Genomic DNA, 12,936 nt, shown 5'->3' with positions numbered 1-12,936 from the left:
GATTGAAAAGCTTAACTTCCACAGCGTGCATGTTGATATTCTACTTCAATAGTGCTTGCACAATTAAATTTGTTTTTCACTTTCTAAAAAAATTGTCATTTCAACTCATTTTTATGTGAGATCAAGTTGTAAAACTGCAGCAGATCTAAAAACAACAAATGCAATAATTTTACTTCTGTTTTCATTAGGGTTTGCAATGTCTAACCTGCACATCTCGAAAGCACAACGCAGATAAAGAATAATGGCTTTTGTCTTTTCGAGGTTTTGTTCACTCACTTCTTTTTGTTCGACTATCACTGAACATTTTCTCTTAGCTGCTGGCCCACCCGCGGTCGAGCGATAAAGATGCTAAATACGGGTAGGTCGGTTCGTGGTTCGAATTTCGGTAAATGGGCTGGCTGCGTAGGTGTTTTCGTGGCTTTCCCCATGTGTAACATGTATACGCGATTGTTTTCTTAGAAAGTTCTCCACGAAGACCTCCCTTTGCTTAGGCAGATAGCCCTCGAAAGCTTTGCCATAATTAAGTAAACCAACTCTTAGCTGCTGTTTTTCCGAGTACAGGACCTCTCTGAAAGTTTTGAATTGAAAGTGTTCTTGTGATTCTTCTGCAAACAAAAGGAATAAACCATAAATCTAAAGCATAGACTATTTTTTTTAACCTTATCTTGAACACCCTTTTACCCCCTATTTTTGTAAAATTTATAAAACTAACCATATTAATAATTTAAAGGAATAATTTAGCTATTGCTTTAAGAACAATTTAGGTGGCGCCTTTCCAAATTCGATGTCCTAGGCGGTTGCCTGTATCGCCTACCCCCACGGTGATGTTGTATACATCGTGGTGTAGGCGATTTATGTATGGGATGAAATTTTGTTTCGTTGCAGATAATTTGATATTAGATAAGTGCTTGAGTAGGGGAAACATCAATTATTTTTCAGTTGCGATTGAATTGAAGTTAGGAGATCACTGAAATATCGATTGCGTAGTAGATGACGACGGAGAACTTAAGATGAAATTACAAAATCACTTGATAATCCAAACAGATCTTTAGTACTTGCTATTACTCTATTCCGACACATCTTACGGCATTATAGACCACAGTGGAGACAATCTGCACCCCACAATTTTGATTATGAACGCATTATATTTTTAATAATGAATACAAGCAGCCAAACAAGAGACATCCTTAAGCTGAAAAGCTCAGTCAGCAAAAGGGAGTGCGTATTAGTTGTAGTAATATTTATAATCTCAGAGAGTTTTGTTTTGATACTGCACAGCGACAGGACAAGAGTTTTCGCATTGCGGTTGCTGACGTGACAGTAGGTGCCTTGCCGGGTGTGCACTTTAATTGGAAATTAATAATTTAAAGGACTATTGAAAATTTGTTCTAATTAAGATTAATCTGTCAATTCATTTCCCTCATACTTTTATATCTTACATGCATGTTTTTACAAACAATTTTCAAATGGGTTTTCACTAATGGAGGTTCTGCTGTATTTGCGGTGTCTTACTGTGCAAGAGAAGTTCATGTGAAACTAATATTTAGGAAGAACAAATCGTTCGCTTTTGTGGCCACAGCGTTAATCTTTCTTTACATACACGCTCATAGATTTTCAAAATTTAAACTAATAAACAATTTAACCATTAATTATTGCACTTGTATTAAGCATACTAGTTAAAAGCTGTTGTTTTTATTATTTTCAATAGTAGCATCTGGAAATGAAATGTATATAGAATGGAAAATGTCTCTTCTTTTGCTCCGAGAATATCTATCTGTCTTTGTTAGGACTGTAACTTGTGTTTTGTTCTACAGTAAGCAGAAATTTCATTGCATGGGGTTCGTTAAGGATAAAGCTTTAAATATTAATAAATAATTTTTCTTCTGATTCTCATTCACATTAAAAAATGTGAGGAAATCTTTAAATACATTTTCTTGTAAAAAAACCTCTAAATGAATAATATCAGATTTAATGAACTAAATTTGATAAACGGCATCTGCAAATAAATGCAAGTGCGGAACTCACCAGTGGTTCCCCTTTCTGTATTAGGCGAGAGAGCTGCTCACAAGCTTCCTGTGGTAAGATAATTGTGCAGACTCTGATACATCGCACCATCCTGGGTACCCCGTTCTCAGGAGGGCGGATTAAAATTTCTAACCGGACCAAATCTAGAATTTATCTTTCAACAGACCACGCAGGGTGCTGACCCTATGAAACCGGTGAACAGAAGATTTGATTGGTCGTCACTCTACTCTCTCGGATGACGGACGCCACTACCCTCCGAGACAGCATAGGCTGCCTTTTGAATAGTAGAAACCGAGCTGATGGATTTTATACCCCCGGTGCCAAGACTGTCCGAATACAGTAAACGTAAAATTCGTCAGTACAGTAAACGAACCACGGGGAAGGGAGTGAATAATAAGTAGTAACAATTGCTAGATGTTCTACGTTTCCGAACTTCTTTTTTAGCCCAAAGATCAATTTGCCCAGAAGAGCTATTAATTTTGTTCTGGCATTTTGCGTTGGTTCGCTATACACGACGTTTTACTTTTCAGATTGTTACCACCAATTATTAGAGCACTGCATTATATTTAAAGAAATTAAATAATGAAGAATCTGCATCAATTTATGTATGTTTCTTGCATTGTAAAAAAACAACGGTACCTAGAGACATTAAATTTTGAATAACGCAGTCCTCCACTAGAATATGGCCATGTGGAAGCCTAAATTCCGCATTTGAAATTTGTTTTAGTATCTATTTCATATTTTGTAAAACTTTAATCAGTTTTTGATTAACTAACTCAGCGATTTCAAAGCGAGCAATGGCAACACTGCACAGAGGGGAAAAATATTTTTATCTCTAGCGCGCGAGACTGTGTATTGGAAATTTTAAAGCTATCCTCTTTTTAAATTATTTTGTGTTACTGGTGTTGAACTGAATTTAATGGTTTAAGTGCCAAGAACGTGATATGTAATAATTAAAGGTAATACACAAAACGTTAAAAAAAACGCCCCTTTAGGCGTAATATAAAATCTGAATGTTTTTTAATGTTTTTTTTTTTTTTTTTTTTTTTTTTTTTTTTTTTTTTTTTATGTTTTACTTGTTACTTGGTTTGATTTTCATATGTATTAATTTACATCCATAGGTATTTTACTGTATTTTTTGCTTTTACTAGTTTCCAACGCTGAGTATTTTACTGTTTTTTTTTTTTTTTTTTTTTTCCTTTCTCGTGTAGCATATTTCTCACCTTTCAATGACATTGTTTCTTAAAACGTGTTGAACGTTTTGGAGCTACAGCTCCTGGTAACTTTTAGGCGAGCTTACTACAATTTCTAATTTACTTATTTTGCAGCATATTGCGCAAAATGTTGTCTAGACCAAATTGGTCATACAGTATTGTAATAACTACCTTGCTTGTTATATATATATATATATATATATATGTATGTATTTTGCTTATAAATAAAAATTATATTTGAGAAATGTAGTTGCAGCTACCGAAATTGTTACTATTAAGAATTATTATCACGTTCTTCATAGAAGAGCCTTAATTAGCAGTTGAACTTACACGTGTATTTAAAAACAAGTAAATTATCCTTATCTTACAAATTCAGCATCCTGTTTTTTTTTTTTTTTTTTTTTTTTTTTTCGCCCTGTATAAGCGAAATCACCCTAGAAATGTTTGTGTATTAGAATTGTAAGCTTTTCTTAATTATTAATTATTCCGAAGCGATGAAATTTTCAAGATCACTAATTTAAATAAGAATACTGTTGTTGTCAATAAACTGAAGTCAGCTATTGGAAATATAATTACTGAATACATTTTAGTGTTTTATATATTTATTTACTTAGAATCAAAAGCTTTTGTTCTGTTGGTGATACTGCAATCAAGGGCTGCTTTTTACAATCCATTGCATCTTAGAATGTAAGAAATATACTAATTAAAAGGCTCAGGATCAAACTTTACTCATATAGTGCAAACTATTCAAAATTATAGCTTTTAAATTAGAAGTATGTTAATTAAATTAAAATGAACTAGCATGACTGCAAATTATTCAACTGTCTATATTTAAAAAAAATTCTTATGCATTCAACAGCGAAGATACTGCCAAAATGCTAGAGATAATGAGAATTTATATCTATCTGCCCGTGCTTTCCCGGGAAGTAGGGCAATTTATTGACAAAAGCGTCAGATTTTGCATTGATTACATAAAAAAATAAAATGACTACCGCTGTGTGCAAATTATCCGACATAAGGTTTTCGTTGTTTTCGTAGCTGTTTATGCTTGTCTGGCGCTTGCGCTGTAAAACCTCGAATCACGACGCCTCCTGGTGGATCGATGTGGCGTCGAGAAGGCGATGTCTATTATACATTACGGGTACAAAGCGAGGGCGGATCCAAGACGGAAATTTTAAGGGAAGGAGACATTTTTAGATTAAAGAATGAGGAGAAAATAAGAAAAAGTGTTGAAGGAAGCTGAAGATACCAGAGAGAGGGAGAAATACGTATTTGGAATCTTGGTTGGGAATAAGAGCCGGTATGGGTCGGAAAGCTAGAATTCAAAAGTATGCGTTAGATGGTATCTTCAGAGCAATAACTAACCAGTTGGTTAGGCGTAAAAATCCATTAATCTAATAATTACCTGAGCACAGATTATCCATGGCTCGTCTTTCAAAAACCGGTCGAAATCAATGCAGCCGTCTCTCGGATTTCCATCCGGAGACTGTTTTTAATACAAATTTCCGGTTTCTGGTTTTATGAATTGAATCTCCGGATTAAATAATACTTCTTTGTACATCAATTATGTTGCTATTTGGTAAGCCTTTCACGATGAGAGAATGAATATACCTTTTTTATCTCAACTGGAATCGGAAATATTGAGAATTCACTTCGTTTCATTCCTTAACCCTTTGTGACAGTGCCACATTTCTGACTTACGCGGTGGAAAGCCTTATTTTCCCCACAAATGAATTTCAGTATGTATGTTACTGTGTGGCATGACAAACATTCGGACAATACTGGACTTATTCCCGATATTTTAATCATGTTCTATATGTATAATTGCAGTTACGTCATCTTCTATATGGATTTTTAAATGCCTAATGCTGTCATCGTGATAAAATATAATAATGCTATCATCTTGAACAAATCATAATGTTTTCTTCATAATTCCTTGAGAAAAAATTCCATTGATGTTAAATCTGCAAATTCATGATGCTTTCCAAAACCTCCGTTCCACTGCAGGAGATTTTCTGAATCTTCAGTTTGGTCTAAGACAAAATTATCACAACAAATTATCACAGACAAATATACAAAACAAATTATCACAGACAAAATATCGCAACAAATTATCACAGCAAATTATTATCACAGAAATGTGTTCTTTTCCGTATTGGAAGTTGATATTCGGATAACTTTCTATACAAATGTGTACTGTATACATATAATATGTTTCTATACATGTGTTTTCTATCCATGTGTACACTGTGCATTTGTACTGTAATAGGACATTTCAACGTTGGTTTTATTAACACATATGACAACTGACTGAAGCACATTCAAATCATTTTAAATATTCTGTAGCTAGAAATGAAATTTTCCGTACCTTTAAGTTATATCGGTTAAAATCACTGAAGCCGAAGTCTAAGAATGGCATAAATAATATAGTCCAAAAGCATGGAATTACACTCCTCTAGTTTGCATTATCAAATAAAAAAAATCCGTTAAGCGCTTTTCCCCCCCTCTTAATGTGCCACTTACATGCATGCGATAAACAACAAACGCTCTAACGCTACAGTTAGCAAACGCTAACTGAGCATATATCGCTCAATAACCGTAGTCGAGTTTAGTAACAAAGCTGATATCAAAAAAGAACTCTGCATGTGTACTGTGTAAAGTTAGAGCGTTTGCTGTTTATCGCATGCATGTAAGTGTCACATAAAAGAGGGGGAAAAGCGCTTAACGGATTTTTTACTTACTTGTACGAAGTAAAAAGCGTTAGGATTAGGCGAAGATGAAACGAAATAATAAATACATAATATTAACTACAACTAAATAAAGGTGGATCAATTATTTTATTGTTTTTATATTATAACATGACAAACTTTGTGCAACAAAGTAACAGTTGTGTAAAGTTAACAAAATCAGTCAGTTTATGAAATTAATCACAAACTTCTAATGAATGGGGAGAAAATACAATGTCTATTGCTGAGTCTTTTAAAAGTTAAAGTTATTATTTATAATAGTTCTTTTATAAATATTGCATGAAGTTGTGTACATCCTTTGTGACACTTGATATATTAAAAAGTGTATTACCATTACATTAGCCGATCTAAAACCATATCAAGTTTATGTAAATTATTCTTCCATCTTAACACTTTCCTCTTGTGTGTCCATTGCCTCTTGTATTTATGTATTATTTCCCTCCAGCTTTGTATATTACGTTAGCGAAAATACTCTATTAAAAGATGTGACCTGAAACTTAAATTCTGGTTCTGATTATGTAATATGTGCTGTAACTATAAAGAAAAAAAGTTTAACAAGTAACAGTAGACCCTTTCGTAGTAACCACCGTCGGAAAATGACCAGTATTTCTGAGAACTTTTGCTATAAGATATTTTCTCCCTTCTTTCCGCATGCCTTCGTGGTGTAATTGGAAGCACACTCGATAGGTCCGGCGTTCGAATCCAGGCGACTGCATTGCACATTTTTCATGTCAGCCTGTTTAAAAAAAGATAAGACTCTACTAGTGGCGCCCGAACTGAAATGTGGTGGATGATAATTACTCGCCACCATGAATTGGTGACTGAACCCCTCATTCCCTGTCGCCCTTTAAAAGGGGAAGTATATAAAGTATTTCCCTCCTTCTTTCCGCATGCCTTCATTGTGCAACTGGAAGCACAATCGATGCGCATTCGAGAGGTCCATCGTTCGAATCCCGACGAGGTCATTGCCCAATTTTCTCGTCTCCAGCATGAAAAAGTCCTAATAACTCTTACAGAGTAACATCAGTAATGAACATCATCTTATAAGATATTTCTCCACTTTCCTAGCGTGCCTTCGTGGTGTAGCGCTCTGCACGCTGGGTCGGTATTCCAGAGGTCCGTAGTTCGATTCCCGGCGAAGGCGATTGCTCATTTTTCATCTGTCCGGCTTCCAAAAAAAAAAAAAAAAATCCTAATGTCTCTACAGTGGCGCCCGAACTAAAAGAGTGTTGGATGAAGTTTCTCCACACCCAAGATTTGGCGATTGGGTCCCCTAAAAACCCCAGTCGCCCTTTAAAAGGGGGGAGTATATAAGGTATTTCTCCCACTTTCCTAGCGTGCCTTCGTGGTGTAGTGGTCTGCACGCTGGGGCGGTATTCCAGAGGTCCATGGTTCGATTTCCGGCAAAGACGATTGCTCATTTTTCATCTCTCCGGCTTCCCCTCAAAAAAATCCTAATGTGTCTGCAATCTCACTTCAGAGAAGACCAAAATAGTCTGTAACTGTTGGTGGTTATATCGAAGAGTTCACTGTAATTTATATTAATTCTTCCTCGTAAAGATATGAGGACTATTTTTGAAAGTGACTAGTAATTCTGCAAATATAAATACACATCGGTACTATATATTTTTCCTCTATGACGACCATCTTCGCAAAAGACCAAAATCATTTGGAACCATGGGTAGTTGTCTCAGAGAAGACTACCCATCGTTCCCAATTTTTTTCTAGATTTTATATATTGGGGAGTACAAAAGGGTTCACATTGAAATTGTTTTCTTACACTGGGGAAAAAATATTTTATTGTAAAAATTTTCAGTATTTTAATATTAGTATACTTTATTTCAACACTCGCTGAACAATGCATTTACTTTTGATAGGATGGAAGCGTCACCTTGTCCTCGTGGTAAACATCATCCATGTGCATTTTCCTGGCCGACGGAGAACATTGATGTGTGATGTGTTTGTATTCCTTTTCGTTTTGGACTTTCACTTGCGAGAGGCATGTCGAAGACTGGGTGTGCTGCAACCGAAGTTCCTAAGTGCAAAAAAACTGTGTGTATATTAAATATTCTATGAATATTCAGTGATGCCTGGACTATACGTTGAATATTGCTGGACATTCTGCAGGAGTTGCGTATGTTAAAATGTACATTTGTTTACCTGAACTTTCTTTACTCTTTCAAATGTAACAAATCACATCTCGTATAATAAAATTTCATTACCACGTTAGAGATTGTTCTGTTCAAAGAAGCAGCTTGAAATCGAAGTTTCTGTGCTGGATTGATGGTAAAATAGTTTTTAACGCACATCATAAAGAGTTTATGCTCGTACATGTAAATATGAACAATTAAATAGAAATGTAACAAACCTGAGACTTCAAAAAATGACGCAAAATCAAATGACTAACTCAAATATTTAGATATATTATGAATTATCTCGATCTTTGTGGAATATGTTTGAAGTTAGAAGCTGCCATAAATGGTTACCAAATGTAATGAACTTTCTCATGTTGACCACTTCCCTAATATGACTACCCCTGAAAGTGACCAGTATTTCTTTTTGTATTCAATGTGATCTCTCTACAGTCCCCTCCAGAAGACCTAAACTATTGGGACCATTGATGATCGATCATCTTAAAGAAGGTTCATTGTATATTTGTTTTAGAGGTTAATAGCTGATAAAATTCACGTTTTTCTGTCTTGTTCAGTAAAAAATGTAATTTTAAGTACTATTATTAGCAAACTGAATGTTTTATCGTTGCAATAACTGAATCTGGTATTAAGATGAAATTTGAAAAATCAGATTTAAAGCGTTTTTTGCTATGTATTCTTTCTTAAAGATAACGTATGAAAGTCGTCAGCATTTCTAAGGGCATAAATAAACATCCAGTTTCATCCTGAACATTCTTTCTCGTAGAGGTCACCTTCAGAGAAAACTAAAATCATTTAAAACCTTAGAAAGGAGTTCGTTCTATATAAATGCCCTAATCGTGGCAAAACAGCTCACAATATTTTTGCTTCATAGAAAAGGACGTATGCTGCTTTCTTCAGACGTAGAGAATATTTTCACAAAACCATCATCCAGTAAAGTTTGAATGCCATATTTTCAATTTAAATCTACTATGCATCTTTTCCATAAATACCATTTGAAATTAAAGAACATGGAATTTCCGGAGAAAGTTCCAGTGTCATAAAAGAATGCTCAGTTATTATCGTATACGTTCCATCTTCTGCACAGCAGAGAGGAATTTTGTGAGTCAAGGAAAGACCGCAGTTATTGTTCTTTTCCTCTCACCGATTGTTTTTATTTTTTTTCCCGGGGGGTGATGAGTTGCTCGAAGAGCGGCCCAGATGAAAGGAAGACCACCTAAGAGATTCCGGTTGTGTGATTACCTGCTAGTCTTTTGTTTCGTAGAGGAAAACAAAACTGCATTCTTGCGGGCAAAAGATCTTATAATTTTTTTTGCTTTTATCAATATCCCAAACAATTTTTTTAAAATTTCTTTACCTGTCTTTTTGTTCTTTAATAATTTCCGAAATTTTTTAACATCTTCTAAAAACTTCCTTTTAGAACCATGATTTAAATTATTGATCTGAAAATTTATAATAATATCCCATCTAAAGACTTTTAACACATTTAACACACACAGCGTAGGTGAGAGATGCCTTCTTGAAACGCCTCATCAGTGGCCGAGTGTTTAAGGCTGCTGATTATTGGTAACTTACCCGTGCCCGAACCCAGGCGAACGGGCCTGCTAGATGGTTCGTTTTTGTGGTTGTTCTCATATGTAACTTGAATACGAACTAGTTTTCCTCAGGAAGCTCTCCACGAAGGCAGCTTTCTTTCTTCATCCAAATAGCCGTCATGTGCTTTGACATAATCAAATAATCTAACCTAACCTAGCTTTCGTAAAGCGATTTTCCGAAGCAAACATAATTTTCCCTTTTCTTACGCATGGAGAAAACGACATGCAGTCTGCCCATTTGGAAGGCATTGAACTGGTATGAATTATTTTTGTTCAATGCTAGTAGGATTCACGAACTGAAAGAAACTTCTGTCTGCGATTTTAAGAAATATTACAGAATGTTAACAGTTTTCGTTACCTTTGAACAAATATCGACATATTAATGACACTATTAAATTGTAATGAAAATTTGTATAGTTCTTGCATTTTTATATGTGTGCCATTGAAAGCACTATCATGTACTCTAATAGTTTGCTTCTCAGTTGTACTCACGGTATAATCGACTTTTCTGATGTCTTGTGTTTAATGGATTAAAAGCAGAAAATTAGCTGAAGAAATTCCATTCAGGAGTAAGTATCCGAAAATAAAATAATACATATATATATACATATATATAAGAAATATCTGGGTCATTTAGAGGTTCTAAGATATTGGTGTATAAATTTGATGATTTAATTCAGATCCTTTTACAATTTAATAACCGAACAAAATTTTTTAAAAATAAATTAATTATAAGAGTATGCGTGGCAGTGAACAAGAGAAGTTTCACTGAAAAAGAATACATAACTCGGTAGAAAGAAAGCGAGTTCTGGGGAATCTTACAAATTCGAATTGGCGCATTTTTTTCTTCCTTCGAATCTTTCTAGTCATAATATCCCCCCCCCCAAAAAAAAAAAAAACTGAACATTTTAACTCAAAAATTTTCAAAGAATTAGTTTTACTGACGTTTAATAGAGAGTCAAAACAGTGTCATATGTATGTTAAGATGATTTAAAGTTTCATCTGAATGAAAGTTCTTTTATTTAATCTAAAAATAATTGGTCTTAACACGTAAATATATGCATTCTATTCATTTAATTAGTAAAGCACTTTGTAATGAGAATTCTGAGTGCTTCGAATGTCAAAAATTGTAACGTAATAATTATTAAAGGACATTACAATCAGAATTATTAGGCATACGCCTTCAGATTATTAACTTAACACCTTCATTAATTTCTGTATTGCTTACACAGAACTTGGAAAGTTTTCTAGAAAGTCAAGATGCCAGAAACTCCACCTAACGGCTGGTAGCATTGATTCATAGCAGTATGGAAGCAAAAGTGGAATATTCTTATTTTTTTTTTTTTTTTTTTTTTTTTTTGCAATCTCTCAAAATGGCTTCTTCTGACTTTGTTTTAATTGGGAATACTGGTGACTTTAAAGCCTAAAATTAAATCAATTAACAGAAATAAAAGTATCATTTAATTACACACACAACTAAAAAATAAAGCTTCTTATTGAAAAACTAATAGAAAATGTTCCATTTTCAAAATTCTAAAGTTCAAAATTCATAAGTCCAAAATTCTAAATTTAGAAAATAAGTTCACTTTTTTCTTCCAAAGGTTCAAAATCCAGGATGAGCTTAATAAGTAGAAAATCATCAAGCAGTACTTAAAGACTAAATTTTTGTAGAAAACACTTATTTTTCATAATTGTTACGACGAACGCGTAAACAAACATAGCTACAAAAACACAGCATATCTACATAAAATCACAGAGGATATTAAAAGAATTACATCCGACGTCAAATGTCTCTCTTTTTGTTTTAACTGAATTGCTTTTGCCACCTGTTGATAAAAAAAGAAAGGTTTATGCTTTTTGTTTGTGTGTGTGTGTTTTTTTTTTTTTTTTTTTCCTTTGGAACTAATACAGGCAGGACTGTTCTCTGCTTTTCCTTTCAGAAAATGTTACTGGTTTTAAAGCAGAGTTCTCAACTAGAGGGTAATTTTCAGTAGGGGGGATGCGGTCAGCCTTTTATTTATCTGTTAATTGTTTAGCTTTAGTTTATCAATATATTAAAAAAAAAAACTACTTTTATTCAAGTTTTACCAACATTCTCTATAATCTTTATTGTTTAACAGGTTAAAAAAGAATCTAAATATAACTTACTGTATATATGTATTTTTCAAATCTGGAAAGGTGGGGGGGATGATTTTCTAGCGAGGATAAAAGGGGTATATGGAGCAAAAAAGGTTGATAAACACTGTTTTTAAAATGTTATGCTTATAAAATGTTTGTTGTTGTAAAATTATAAGTAGAATGGAAGCCTGAATTCGCCACTGATGGAGTATTGTTGGATTACTGCTGAATTCTACAGAAATTCGTTTTAATTAATTAAATTTACAACACTGAAGTTTAGAACTTAAAATGGCAACCAAGCTATGAATGGAAGAAAAACAGATATCTCTCTCCCAGTGTTTGGCCTTAAGGAAGGATTCAGCCAACTCATTGATTTTAAATTCTGACTGCAGAAGGGGCATGGCCTTGAAATTCGATATATGCTCATCCAAACTGCTGTGATCTGACATCCCCCAAGTTATATGGGTGATACAGGCCAATGATGATATACTGCTAATACTGATTTCAGACATATCGTATGACGTAACCTCACCACTTTAATCTTCACAGATCTCTGTTTCTGCAACGGAGCACTCACTCATACGTAACGGCAATAAATAGTATTTCAGGGTCAAAGAGCAATTTGGTCTCTTCCTTCTGCAACCCGTTTCAAACGCGGAAATTGCTATCAGTGGCAAGTTCAAGACCAAGATCACAGAGCTCTTTAAATTCCTGTCGAAGACAGCGAAGTAAAAATGAATGCATGTGTTGTCGTGAATGCAAATTTTCGAAGTGGATGAGGAAGTCTTTGAATTTTGTTCATCGAAATTCCTATCGCAACTAGTTTTCTAAATTTTGTTCTTGAAATTTTAACCAAAGAATTTCTAATGGGTTGTTGCTGCGTGAAACTTATATGCTTTTATTAGATATTCAGGAGGAATATTTTGATTCCATTGAGCGGATAGCTCGGATTCATAATCCTCAAAATAGAAAACGCTATCTTTCTCAATTGTAGAAAAGTTTGTAATAGTTAGTGAACATTCTCGTGAATGTTACCTTCGTAAGAAGACTACCTCTGAAAGTGACCCGTATTTCAGAGTCAATAAAC

General features: G+C 34.2%; 1 protein-coding gene across 2 annotated transcripts in view; it reads left to right on the top strand.

Moving 5' to 3' along the window:
- LOC118192742 (uncharacterized) overlaps positions 1-12,936 on the top strand; it is a 119,966-nt gene that overhangs the window by 86,237 nt on the left and 20,793 nt on the right. The window contains exon 3 of one of the 2 annotated variants that reach the window (XM_085806525.1): positions 7,864-8,215. The exons of the other annotated variant lie outside the window; for it this stretch is intronic. The gene's annotated coding sequence lies outside the window, so the exon portion shown is untranslated. Of the gene's footprint in view, positions 1-7,863; positions 8,216-12,936 lie in introns of those variants that run through there. 2 annotated transcript variants of the gene reach the window in all.

The sequence above is a fragment of the Stegodyphus dumicola genome, chromosome 12, assembly GCF_044657685.1.
Source record: "Stegodyphus dumicola isolate Sdum_Otavi_A_Nest chromosome 12, ASM4465768v1".
Lineage (NCBI taxonomy): Eukaryota > Metazoa > Arthropoda > Arachnida > Araneae > Eresidae > Stegodyphus > Stegodyphus dumicola.
Note: the sequence above shows the minus strand (reverse complement) of the source record. Positions and strands in the feature narration are given on the sequence as shown.